Source organism: Bombus impatiens, unplaced genomic scaffold (assembly GCF_000188095.3).
Source record: "Bombus impatiens unplaced genomic scaffold, BIMP_2.2 scf_0296, whole genome shotgun sequence".
Classification (NCBI taxonomy): domain Eukaryota; kingdom Metazoa; phylum Arthropoda; class Insecta; order Hymenoptera; family Apidae; genus Bombus; species Bombus impatiens.
The window spans coordinates 833,716-847,867 of NT_176715.1; positions in this window are offsets into that span (position 1 = coordinate 833,716).

The window sequence follows — 14,152 nt, forward strand, 5'->3', positions numbered from 1 at the left end:
GAAACAACATTAATATTGGTAATTACGTATTAACTTGTAACACCATCAATTGTTATTAATATCAACAATAAACCATGTTCCACTGTTTAGTGTTATTCTTATTTCAATATCCTTCCATATATACAACCCTGTGCTATAAATTAATTAACAACGTAATGCCTGCAAAGCAATATTTATTTTATTTCTTACATATTCCATAGAAATATCGACACTACACACTTTCTGTTCTATCATATACACTGTTTGTTCTATTGCATCTTCTTATTTATTTTCTATTTATATGTTTATGCTGTATCTTATTATGCTCGTAATTAGCTTATTCCAACACCTTCGTCCCCAATTAACTCGTGCAACAGATGTTTTACTGCAGTAGCATAGCTACGATTTTAAATCGTCCTGTTTATATTGCAAATTAGTATGTTGCATTAGCGATTTCGATTGTATCAGGCGGAGCAGAAGATTGTACATATATTTCAACTCTCAAACTTTTATGTATAAGGGAAAAGGAGCGAAACAGGAAGGAGTCGAGGGAAATTGGGTGAATGCAGAATAGCGTTCGGGATTTTCCTCGCGAACTTTACCGGCTACTTTCATTCAAGAAGTGGAATGCACTTTGATTGTGAAAAGTCTAAAGTAAAATTTCTGCACAGAAAATCTGAAGAAAAACTAGTCACGAGTAAAAAAACCTCGAATGTATAATAACTTTTATAAATTCTTGCTTCTTTTTATTAGTTCAAGTTAAAAGTATGCACTTCCGTTTAAAAGTATCGGGACACTCGGTTATTTTTAATTTACAAGTTGTAGTTTGATTGCAAAATTACGGGCAGAAATCAGATTCCGATTGTGTGTGATCTTGTCTTTTATAAATATCGTAATTATTATACACATATAGTCAGTCAATAAAAACTACCACCTGAAATAATTCGTTATCTAGTGAATTTATCAGAATAAGTTTCAAGTGAAATTTATTTTTTATTTATTTTACTAGTTATTATTTATAATATTTGAGGAGCTTGGGCAGATGGGTACATGTTGATTTTTTAATGAATATATTTCTTGAAACGTTAAGAGGGTCTTGAGTTTCTTTAAATTAAATAAAAAATTTTAAGATAGACGATGGAAAAAGAGTTTTACAAATTTTGGACGTAACTTATGGGAAGCTAAACAGCCATGTCACTGCGCCACGCCAGAAAAATTACTGAAAATTCTCAACGCGAGAATTGATTGTAATTTCAACAAATAAAATAAAAATAAACTTATGGGAAATAATTCTCAATGCGAGAATTGATTGTAAATTTTAATAAATATAAAAAAAAAACTTATGGGAACAGGTTCTGCAAAACTTCTTCTCTGGATGATCTCAGATGATCAAAGACAAAAACTGGCGATGGTTTTTTGCGTGAAAACACGGCGACGACAGATGGAAAAAGAGCTTGCCATGCAAGTTTCTTTTTTTATTTACAAGTACTTTGCAATCAATTCTCGCATTGAGAATTTTGAGTAAGTTTCTCTGGCGTGGCGCAGTGACATGGCTAATTATTTATAATATGTTAATAAACTTATTAACTCATTATAAGTATAATTCATAAATAATAATATTATATGTACGTAAATATTACTTGTTAGAAATATCTAGCTGAATCTAGTGCTTAGGTCTGACGGATAGTGTGCCATGCAAGTTGCAATAATTCCAGTCGTCATTTCCAATTGGTTACACGCGACGAGAAAGATTCAAAAGGAAGGAAATGGGTGCCGCATCGATTGACCGAGGGAGAATTGTGTACGGTGTTTGGATGATCCGCGCTCTCAGCGAAACAAAAAACAACTTATTTACGACAATCGTAACAAGGTGCGAAAACACAATAACGCGAAACGCAAACGAACGTAATTAAATCGATGGTTGTTGACCTTTTCCAAGTCACGGAACACTTTTCAGATTATAAGAAAGATTTGCGAAATAGCAAAGTCATAAAGCTAGCAGTATATAAAATATGCATAAACTTTATATTAAAATTTAGAGATATAATCTCTATCGTACGACAACGATGGCTAGTCCGAATGAAGATTCGTTACACGCTCATAAACCTAACGCTAACCGGACATATATATCCCATATTTGTAATGCAAAAGTGATCTGTTTACTAAAAAACCAGCCCAAAACGCTGTGTCCTGAAACGTAAAGTTTAAACAGTATATTTCTCTTCGAAACACTCATTTTCTCTCTTCTCTCATTGTGTCTAAGGTATAGGTCTGTTAGGTGAGCCTTACTGAAGAGTCCATACTAGCAGATCTTGGACGAAACAGTATATTTCTCTTATGACGTAAGTATATAATTATAAAAATATAAAAGACGTACATTTTATTCTACGATAATCCTATCTCTATATGCAGTAAAATTAAAAACGCGAAATTCGACGTACGAACTACGCATTGAAAATAAACAAACGCGTGTTTCAGCGTTTCTCGGAATTCAATCCTTATGGGGTGGGAAAAGTGTATGTCTGTCTCAGAAGATAAAAACATTGACAAATTCATATTTTTATATTTCAGATATATAAAATTGCGATTCTATTCGAAACTAATTAGACGAATCGTTTAACTATATTACGAAAAAGAGTCCTTTCTTTTGATCCTCTTTCCTCTCTATCGAACAGCGTTGAAATCTTGTGAATTTCTACGACGATGTAACGACGTTATCGATGTACAGTCTAACATTTATCACAGTCGTTTGAAAGCAAAAAAGTTTCCGAAAGTTTGACAATTCGCAGAGGGATTATACCGTTTTCAAAAAACCATGAAAAATTATAGAAGTTCTAAAAGTTCCAGAGTTTGAGAGAAGAATAAATTTCTCCGATGGGTAAGTTAACAAGCTACGTTGTTGGAGAAGATATTCTGAATAAAAACTAAAGTAAAAGTTTTGGACAAAATTTATAACGATTCGAGTGGACTTTGTTGAGAATCGATCAGCCGATCAGTTTCCCAGTTATCCTGCTCACTAATTTACGAAAACGTGATTCCCAGAGAAATACGTCGAAAGTTCCTAGTGAAAATATTTACAGCTGAAAGACCGATCCACAGACTTTGTTATTCCGAGGCTACAGCAAGCCTTTCTTTTCTTTAAAAAAACTTCAGTCGAGTGATTTTTTTCTATTTGGAAGCTTTTTCGCTTCTCTTTCGAGTTAAGACGCTCTGCTTTTAGTAGCCGTCTCTCATTATGCGAATCGACAAATACTTTGCACTGTTATCCAGTCACAAAGCACGTCGCTTCTGTTAATTTTACCAATAGATAAAAACTTTCGTTGCTGTTGTCGAATATCGTAGCGGCCTGGTAAAGGTCAATTACGCTTGTTTTTGTATCTCACGAGGGAATTTTGGCAACACGAAAATTCAAAAACGCTTGAAACTTTGCACGTAGTTCGTGCGGTGTTAATAGCGAAACGATCTTTTCTCTAGCTGAAAAACGGCCCTTGGGGATGGAAACATTCCCCCAAAGAAATCTTGACGTTCCGTATTATCGTGAATATCTTAGAAACTGTATAAGACAGAAGAAAAAAGTTAAATTACAAGTTGTAGCATTTTCTACGACCTACATCGTGGATGTGAGAAATCTTCGACGAACATTCTTCGCGAAATTTACCCTCTTTTCTCTCAAACCTCTGTAAAAACTTAGAACCACCCATTAAGAAGGAGAACAAGATAATGTTGCTCTCTGATTCTTGCGTTTTCTTCGTTGCCTTTTAGAACTTTTGACTTACGGGAACACTGTAGAAACTGTAGAAACGCCGCCTAACTTCTAATTTCGATGATTTCTTAATATATATTGTAGAAATTGATATTTTGGATATTTTGGGTTTAGTCCGTGCCTTTCGGCCTTGGACGAACCTTCGGTTTTACATCTCTTACATCTAATTCTCTTCTTATACGTCTACCTCCCCTCTCTTCCACTCTATTCTATTGCACTATCTTGCTTATTCTACCTCTAAAAACTAAGCATTAGGAACTATAAATTATCAACTAATGACTAAAAGCTATTGCAACTTTGGTCTTTAGCCTCTTCGCTGTGCCTCCTTCTTGTCTTTTGCCCTTCTCTTCTCTATTATTGCTTTCGGTTCTGCTAAACCTTCTCCAGTCTCGTTTGGCGTTTATCCTATGTCTTTCGGTCCTCCCGTCATTTCACATTCTTCTATTACACGTCTTAGGTCTTCTTCTTTCCTTCTGCATAGCCTGCACCTTTTTTCCCCCTCTTCTTTCCAGTATTCCCTTGCTTTGGTCTCGTTTCCGCATCTGAATCTTGCCAGTATTCTTCTGTCCTTCCACTTCATCCTCCCTTCTAAGTACCTTGGTAATTTCTCTTTGTTGAAGGATATTTTCACACTCGGTTCTCTTTTACAATGTAAACATAACCGTGCCTTTGGTGACGCGATTGTCGTACGACAAAACTTACTCGACGGGTACTCTAAGGTCAGGCAGGAAAATTAATCCTCTGGATGTGATCGAGAAAATTGTAAGAAAGAGGAGCACGCCGTTCTCTGGAAGACGTATGTTTGCTGAAACAGCGCTACGAGCGCGAGGAACTGATGGTCTCTCGTCAGGGTAAAAACTAGATTTGGTAGTAAAGTGAAAAAGTCGAAGATTATAGACAAGTATAATCTTTATAGGAAGAGAATTGATCACGCGGATCGTTTCGTAGCGTACTACGTATGCGACAGAAAGAAGATCGAATGGTACTTGAAAGCTGGCTTACACATTTTCCACGTTGTTATGAACAATGCGTATTTGTTGCATAGAATCCACACGGGAACGAAGATTACGTTGCTGCAGTTTAGAAGGGCGGTGGCTGATAAATTGATATATAGAAACAGGCTGCGTTTGGGTGCTCCGCCTAAATCGATGGTGGAAACTGTAGACACATTTGCCAGCAATATCAAGCAAGAAGGGAGAAACGAAGGTATGCAAGAAACTTAGGGCGTGCTCTACGAGAGGTTTAAGAAACGAGGCAGTGAGTTATCGGCCGACGTGCCAGGATAGGCCACGTTGAATACTTGAGTGGATGCTTTGCGGAATATATGACGTATAGCATAATATACAGGGTGGTTGGTAACTGGCGGTACAAGCGGAAAGGGGGTGCTGTATCACCAGTTACCAACCACCCTGTATAATACGCAATTTCAGGTGGATAATTATACGTGTTGGTTTATTAAAGAGACGAGTGATAAAATTGTAATAGCCGGTGTATATCACTTTGACTGCCACGCCAAAATCACACGTTTCATTCAGGACGCCATAGGAGTATTTTTATTATTCAAAGCATATAATAGCAAAATAATAATAAATCGATGATGTAAGACAACATTCTTCCCCAATGGACCGTTTATCTTATTGGTGAACACGGGTGACCATCGTGGCGTCTTGGTAACAGTTGATAGCGACATATTATAACGAGGCTTCGTTTATTTCAACAAACCATTGGCATTCGTTATTTCGTCGTAAGCAAAACGTGCAGAATATATTGTCGAAACGTGTAGAAGATATTAGTAAACGGTATTTGCTCGTTCTATATGTAATAGTAAGGTATGTTCACACTTCTAACTTCAATTATACGATTATAAAGCAGCATTTACGATTATTTTCTAAGCTGTGTTTATAATAATATTCGTAGATTACCCCTCGAAGATATGGATGCAAACACAGTGCACAGTTAGATGCAAGATTTGTTCTCATTTTGTTTTATCGATGTTCTAATAAAAATGTTTTTCAACAAACCATTGGCATTCGTTATTTCGTCGTAAGCAAAACGTGCAGAATATATTGTCGAAACGTGTAGAAGATATTAGTAAACGGTATTTGCTCGTTCTATATGTAATAGTAAGGTATGTTCGCACTTCTAACTTCAATTGTACGATTATAAAGCAGCATTTACGATTATTTTCTAAGCTGTGTTTATAATAATATTCGTAGATTACCCCTCGAAGATATGGATGCAAACACAGTGCACAGTTAGATGCAAGATTTGTTCTCATTTTTTTTATCGATGTTCTAATAAAAATGTTCAATTGTTCAATGGGGCACTTTTTATTTCAAAGTCTCTTCTATTTATCGGTTATATTCAAAATGCCCTAACTGTCAATTTTCATACAATTTTTACAATTGTAAGAAGCTCAAGCGTTCCAGTGACCACTGTGGCGTCATAGGAAAAACCGTGGTCGGTCATATATGATCAACGTGGCAGTCAAAGTGTTACAATCGCTTTAAATACAAAATACAGAGGTAGTTTATACCAGTGGTAATCGTCGCTGGCTCAATGCTGCTGTTCAACTGTACGCTCGCTATTCGACTGTATGACTCGCTATAATGATTCGTTATCATCACTGTCCTAGAGAGTGTCACATAAACTTGAGGGTCATATGATGAAAGAAAGTTGAACCGAAACACAACTATTAACTTTGTTTTTCATTAAACTTTATTTTGCATTTAATAGTCACAACTGAGTATGCACTGACGCGTATGTGTAAATCAAATACGCGATTGGTCCAAGTGTAGAAACCGGTAAAGATATATTGACTATTCTAAGAATAGAGAATAAATTTAGTGACTATGTTGTGGCGGAGGAAAGCTAGGGGTGGGTGTGTCTAAGGTCTGGGGACCATCGGATTTGCTGATGACAATTTTGGTTAGAAAAGTGAGTGCAGTAGACACCGTCTCCGATTGGATAATAAGAAGGTTGGTGGACCAGGAAGGGTTTTAGCCGCCCTCGAGAGAAAGTTGCTAACGCAAGATACCGAACGTGAAAAAAACCAACTTTCCCGTGTCAACCCGTGGTAAACAATAAATATAAAGGGGTACTTAAAATAAAAGATACTTGTTTGGTCTGAAGGATCTTAACTATGAAAACGCCAAGATCCATGGTGGGTTCTTAAGACTATTGAGGGTACGCGCCAAGGATGCGTAGGCATCTGGCTACCATCTTGCACGCGGTGTGTGGCCCAGTCTCAGATGTGAATTGATGTTACGAGAGCACGTTCGTTTATTTATATCGACCGGTGGTATCGTAAAAAGTTCGAAGTGACTCCATTGACGATTACAAATAAGGGCGATAATGTTTTGTCCGGAGTTCGTTTACCTTTGAACCTAGCAAACCAAAACAACGTTGGCACTCCAAAACACAACAATATGAGTTTCTTGCGACTCGAATCTCTCATTGACTCATGTGTCATTATATAGATAAGGATATTTTTATTTCAATACATAGCAATATTTGTGTTCTCGTAATTCTTATTTATCGAAACCTAACTCGATATCGTAATATCTAGACATCCATTTAAGGTCTAGGTCAAAACAAAACGCTATAATATTTTACCAAATGTCCTACTGCACAAATTGTAAAATGTAAATAAATAAAAAAAAAAAAACAAAACTACGAACGCGTTTCCGACTTATGGAGCTATAATGCTTTCTTGCATGGAAGCATCACATAAAATCAATAATAAACAGAATATGTGAAAAAAGAAAGCAGATGTACTGGTTAACCAATAGAAAATCTAAATTAAGCATATTGAATAAACTAAATATATACAAAACAATAATCAAACCAATCTGGATATACGGAGTCCCACTATGGGGGACGGCAGCAATGAGTCACATAAATAAAATAGAAACAGAGCAAGCAAAAGTTTTAAGGACAATAGTTAACGCTCCATGGTACGTCAGAAACGAAGACTTACGAAAAGATTTAAAAATTCCAACAGTCAAAGAGGAATTCGCTAGATATGCAACAAAGTATAAAGAAAGATTTGTAACACACCCAAACCAGCTGGTTGCTGAGACGAATAAAACCATAATAGAAAGAAGACTGAAGAAGAAACATCCCGCAGACTTCGCAATAGAAATAAAATAAACAGCTTGGAAGATGGAACCCTCTGGGGGTAACCATGTTATATTATTATACCACTAAGCTATAATATTTTACCAAATGTCCTACTGGACAAATTGTAAAATTTAAATAAATGAATAAAAATTGAAATGAGAAAAAAACCTGTTGTTTAAATGAAAAAATTGTAAAAAGGTAACCTCCACTATTTTCATCGTGATTTTGGTAGCAATTTTTTTCGAAAACTTAGCAATTTTTCCAAAAATTCTTTCACACCAAACTTAATCTTAACTTGTCAGAAAAATCAACTCGTTTGGTCCAATCTTGAAAAAGTTATTCGGTTTTAAAGTGTACACGATCTCGTCTGTGGTTCGCTGTATAGTACCTTTTGCACAACAGTGATTCCGAGAAAACAAAAGCACGACATCAACCATCGTGCGAAATTATAATCTAAAATAGCTGCGCTAAAAATAAGATTTCCCTTCTAATTATCCCATTCTATTTGCATTTCAATTGTACCGTGATATCGGAACATCATCTCGTTTGAAGTATCAAATAAATGCAGTCGATTTGTTTCACCTGTAGCATACGTACGAATAAAAACAAGGATAAAAAGTAATAAACAAATTTGCCGTGTACAGTTGAAACTTTTTTATATTGACACAGAATTTTATCAGTTCGACAGCATCGTGATCGCCGACTGCTATACACAGATAGAACAGATCCTGACCACGAGTTAGTCAGAATGCAAAAGCCGCGCCAGTTTTCTAAAGCCCGCAGGCTAATTCGAGGATAACAGTTTCCATGGAATGGAAATATTTCTACGTCGATATTCGATAATCGATTTTACCCGCGGGCATCGTTGTCGAGTCTATACGTATAGAAATGGCGAAAATGAAATTTATCGTCTTTTAGACGATATAGCAAACTCTGGCGAAGGTCGATAACGATCACGTTTCTCCTAGTGTCCTAAGGATATATCTTAACAAACACGAAGATGGTACCCCATTGGGGGTAGCCACCCACATGATAATCAAACAGATAAAAAATTCTACCAAATGTCCAAATTGGACAAATTGTGAATGTGAAATTTTAAATAAAAAAAAAAAAAACGATTCTCCTAGGTGAGTTCGAAGATGGTATCTCACTGGAGGTAGCCATCCACATGTTACTTACCAATTAAGTTAGAAAAATTTACCAAATGTCCAGCTGGACAAATTGTAAGGTACAAAATTAAATAATAAAAAAAGATGCCTGTGCTATTTAAGTGGAAATGAAAAATCCTTTAACAACGATTTTCATAGGATTTCTTCTAATCGTCTCGTTTATATTACAATACAGTGGGGAAAAATGAGAAAGATGAACGTCGGATGCCCGAATGACTTGAAAAAAATTAAAGTGTAACTGAAAAAGAATGAAAAAGGGGGAAAAAGGTTAAGGATTCATTTACATGTACAAAATGGAATACGTAAACGTTCGGAGGAATAAATAAAAGTAACAAAAGCCAGAGATTTAAGGATTAGAGAATTGTGTGTCCAAATTGATGTAGACAGTCGTTACCACACTGAGGATTCTTTTTATGCATTTCAGGGAAATTTCACGACATAAAAATATCATATCCAGCGAATAAAACAATTGTCTGTTCTAGTTTTGTTCGTTTCCAAACTACAGTCGATTCATCAGCTGATCTTTCCGTTAATTATTTTGAAAATGGTTCGATATTCGAAAGAAGAGAAGATAAAATGCAACGAGTTAGATGAGTTGGGTCATTATCGTATTCACGTGTTCGAATTCATTTGCAACAACTTGCCCAAAGTTTATTGGGAAAATGACGAGAACGTTTCTTGAATTTTCCAACTTTAGACGATGCCAAAAAATGACCACCTTTTAACCTTTTCGCGAATACGTAACAATTAATTTCACATAGCAGTTTTCACATTGGGAGGTTACATTTTATTTAAAAAATATCAGTACCCTTAACATCCCATAATGTACGAATGTATGACAAAAATCTTGTTAACCATGATACTCTCGATTACTTTTTTCCTTTGCTATCTCTTCACAATAGTAGAAGCAACAGAATTACTTTAGGTGGTCATATTAAATGGAACTGGAACGCTTCAAGAGATGGGAAAAGATAAGGCAAGCAGCAATAGAATAGGCAAACGCAAAAGGATGCGATAAAGAATAAGACAGGAGGTAGAGTGAAGGGAATCGTAAGAGACTGGAATGTAAAATGGAAGAATGCTAGAAAAATCGAAGGCAAAGTGAGAAAGCAAAGAGGAAAAGTAGGAAAAAAGAAAAGGAGCAGAAGAAAAGGGGACATAGAACGATATATGGAACTTATTTCCATTTAAAGTAGACTTTACAAAGTGTCTTGCAATAAACATAGCTGCACGTTTACTATCACAATGTGAACACAGAATGTATCTTCTTGCACACTACTCGATACTGCAGTTCTATACCAATAGCCGCATGTGCAGTTCCTTGTAGACTTCGATATCTACCACTAACAAATAGGAACAAAAATATCTGCACAGAAACGCTTCGTCCCTGTATGCATACAGTCAGTGAGAAAAATCTACATATAGTCTTTAAATAAAAAATATTATTAGGAAAAGCGTTAGCTTTAGAAATTCTTTTAACATATTCAGACACGAATTGTTAAAGTTTATAATACAATTTATTCACTTTCACGTTTATTAAGAGAAAAGAAGACTAAAGAAACGTTAAATACACCTGTTGTATCTATACTATCGCTGAAAAGTATGCAGGCATGTGGATATTTTTGACAATATGTACACCGTATACTTTATACATATACTTACTTTACTTGTACGCTTGATTACTTCAATTCATCAAGGGCCAACGTTGTCATAATGCAACGTTTAAGTTGCAATCTTTTTCCATCAATTTATATTATCGAATTCTGTTCTCTTACTATCGTGGCTAGAAAAAGGATCCAGGGATCCTTTTTCGTCGGATCCTTTTTCCACTTAGATTCTACGATTTTACAAAATTTAAAGAAATTAAAATATTTTTAATAACACGACAAATTATTACTGTAGAATATTTATTATGATTTTTAATCGACGAAACGAATCTCTGTTTAAGTTCTATATTTCCTTACTTGTGTTTGTCAAAATATAAATTTGCATAAAAATCCACGTTCTAATAATCACCACGGCTAGATAGAATAATATATCATAATCCGATTAAATTGAATTTTGAAAGACGATATGCAATAATAAAATCGGCATTCGTAATCGCCAATCCATATAAAACTGTTTAATTATTCGACGAACTCTTTATATTCAGATTCTCTGAGTATGAACACCGTGTCGTCTGACCATTACGGGACTTATCAAAATAGTAGGACAACATAATAAATCCATAAATGAAATTGAAGTAAGGTAATCATGCTAAATCCACAAATACGTAAGTGTGCAGATATTTGCAGACGTTGTAGATAACATATATTTTATCTCGAGCTACATTAATTTTTTATACTGCACACTTGAATATATTTGTGTGTGGGATGAACTACTCACTTACAATTTACGATGTATCTAGTTACGTTAGGTGCTTCTATTCCTCCCAATTAGTTGTCAGAACTTACCTGAAACAGAAATAAAATATCAAATTGAGTCCCCTTTTTCTATAAATGCATCCATCTATAATAATTATAATCTATCCATCTACGATAATAAAATTATGAGAAGAAATACATATAAAAGAATTGGGAAAGTTTATTATTTATCATCAAGCGGAATTACATATCATATCATGTACTTAAAGTCGAAAATAAAGGTTTCTGCAAATGATTTCAAACTTCACGAGACTGTAGGATGCAAGAGTCGAAAAATGGTAGCCAAAAAAAAAAAATAGTAAACAAATTTTTCCCCCTAAGATAACAAAATGGAGAAAATAGGATTCGATCGTGTCACTTGACTAAAAGAAAAAAAAGGTTGCGATTAAAATAGTGCGTTAACGCACAACATTATTCCTTGATGGATTAAAAATTAGATGCATACACATTCGCTGCATTCCCAACACTTTCTCAGAAAAGAAATTATATTTTCAACAGACGTTATTTTTCATTTATTATTTGAATTTTTAGATAAAATCACGATCGACAGTGACGATGGTTTATTTGTATATTGAAATTTCTAGATTAAAGTAGAACAGCAGAAAACTTCGCCGAGCTTGAGGATCGTGGGAAGGATAAAATAATTTCCGGAACATGGGAGCACATGCACGAAGGACTCCAGTGCGATGGGAGGAGCCGGCCAAGCGTTCCTAATCGAAATCCGGGACGAGAAAGGACAATTATTGCTGCGGATTAATAATTTCACTATATAGACGAGCAGCGAGATCGACGAAAATGAGGCATCTGAGAAACTCTCCTGTCTTCTTTCCATCGCTTTGTGTATCATAAAATCGATCTATTTTTTCGTCTTATTTCTACAACCGGACACATGAAAAATTGCGCTAAACGTTATAAATCTTCGCTAGAAGGTTGTCAAAAAATAATTGTGTTTTCTCTGTAATTTGCTTTGTATCATGTAATATGTATGAAAATATACAGTCAGTGTAAGAAGTATTCGCACGGTACTTAACTTAAAGAAAAATATTGTAGAACATCGTCCATTAATAAAATTTTAACAAATAAAAAATGTGTATGTATCCTCACAGGGCTGGAAAATAATTTGCATAAAAAAAGGGATGGGAAATCTATATTGGAATGTTATATATATCTTTGTATGATCATATACATATGTTTGTGAAAATAATAAGAAATATCCAAAAATTGGCAAAATATATGCATAATAAATATTCGAACAGTTTAATAACTCTTTCATCCTTGGAGTTTACAAATCTTACTTTTCGTTTAATTTGAGCTTTTTTACATCAAGTCGATAAATATTAGATTGTTCGAATTGGATTACGTATGATCCATTTTGTTTTATAGTTTGTTCTTTCGGAACAATAAAAATGGACCATATATAATTCATTAAAATAATAAAACGTATATTACTAAGAAGCAAGAAAGACAGAAAAAATAGTGCAAAACGTACTGAGCAAATTGTTTGAGTGTAACGTGATTACGTTCCTTTCAAATAAAAGAAACATTCTGAATGTGTATATGTATTACAATTTAAGTAAAACTGCAATTTAGCACTTCTCGTAGTATTATAATCCCATAAAAAATTGTTATGCTCTAACTTAAAACATTAACATTGTTATACTCTAACTTAACATTGAAATTAAAGAAAGAATTTTACGTGGATATTTTACCACTTTATATTTCCTATTTCTACATTTTATGCGTATGTATACATGCGTTGCATATAAATAACATGTATGTCACGTTGCACACGCACAGTGCACATACAACAACTACAAAAATGTATGTTATATCCATTACGATGAATTTTTCCTTGGATTTGTACAATAATATTTCAGATACAATAGCACGATACCCAAAACTTTATTTTAGGAGTTGATACAAACCACCCTTCGTAAAATCTAATTTAAACAAGAGAATGAACGAATTATAATACAAGATAGAGTGAAATATTGTAGTATCGTGGATTACCTAAGAAATATCGAGTGAACTATAAACAATGTTGCGAGAAGGCCTAAGTGCCAACAGCCAGATGGGGTCGAGAGATTTCAATGGCCCAAGCGGCCCATCAATGTATCGTCGGTCCTTCAGTCGAATAGTGACGCGAAAGAAGAAGTATGCGACCATGATCGTGGACAGTTACGGAACATGTACGTGGCGGGGATATGAAAAAAAAAACAAAGGGATGCTTAAGGGAAGACGAATTGCGTGGCAGTCGTCAACTGAGAGTCGAGTTGTCAGGAGTTGGTAAATTGTGAGTCGAGAGTTGAGTGCAGTGAAAGTTGTCGAGTTGTTACGAGTCATAAACTGTTATTTATGAATAGATCCATCTATCGATAAATTTATCATATAGAATAGAAATCATTGGAAATCCTAATTTCTAATATTTCAGAATAAATAATCCTATAATAATAATAGGTTTATTTCGTAAAAACTTCTGGAGATATCATTTAACGTTGCACAGAACAGTGGTGTTACCTTATATAATTTACAAATTCATCTACATAGCATGTAACTGAATTTACTTGTTCTACAGTTTCTATGGGAATTATAATTATCTGTAATTACATAATTTTTCTTGTGTCTGTACGAGTCACAGCTTTTTTTATAATAATACTTTACAGCCGCACATATGGAGAATTGTATTTGCAAAAAAA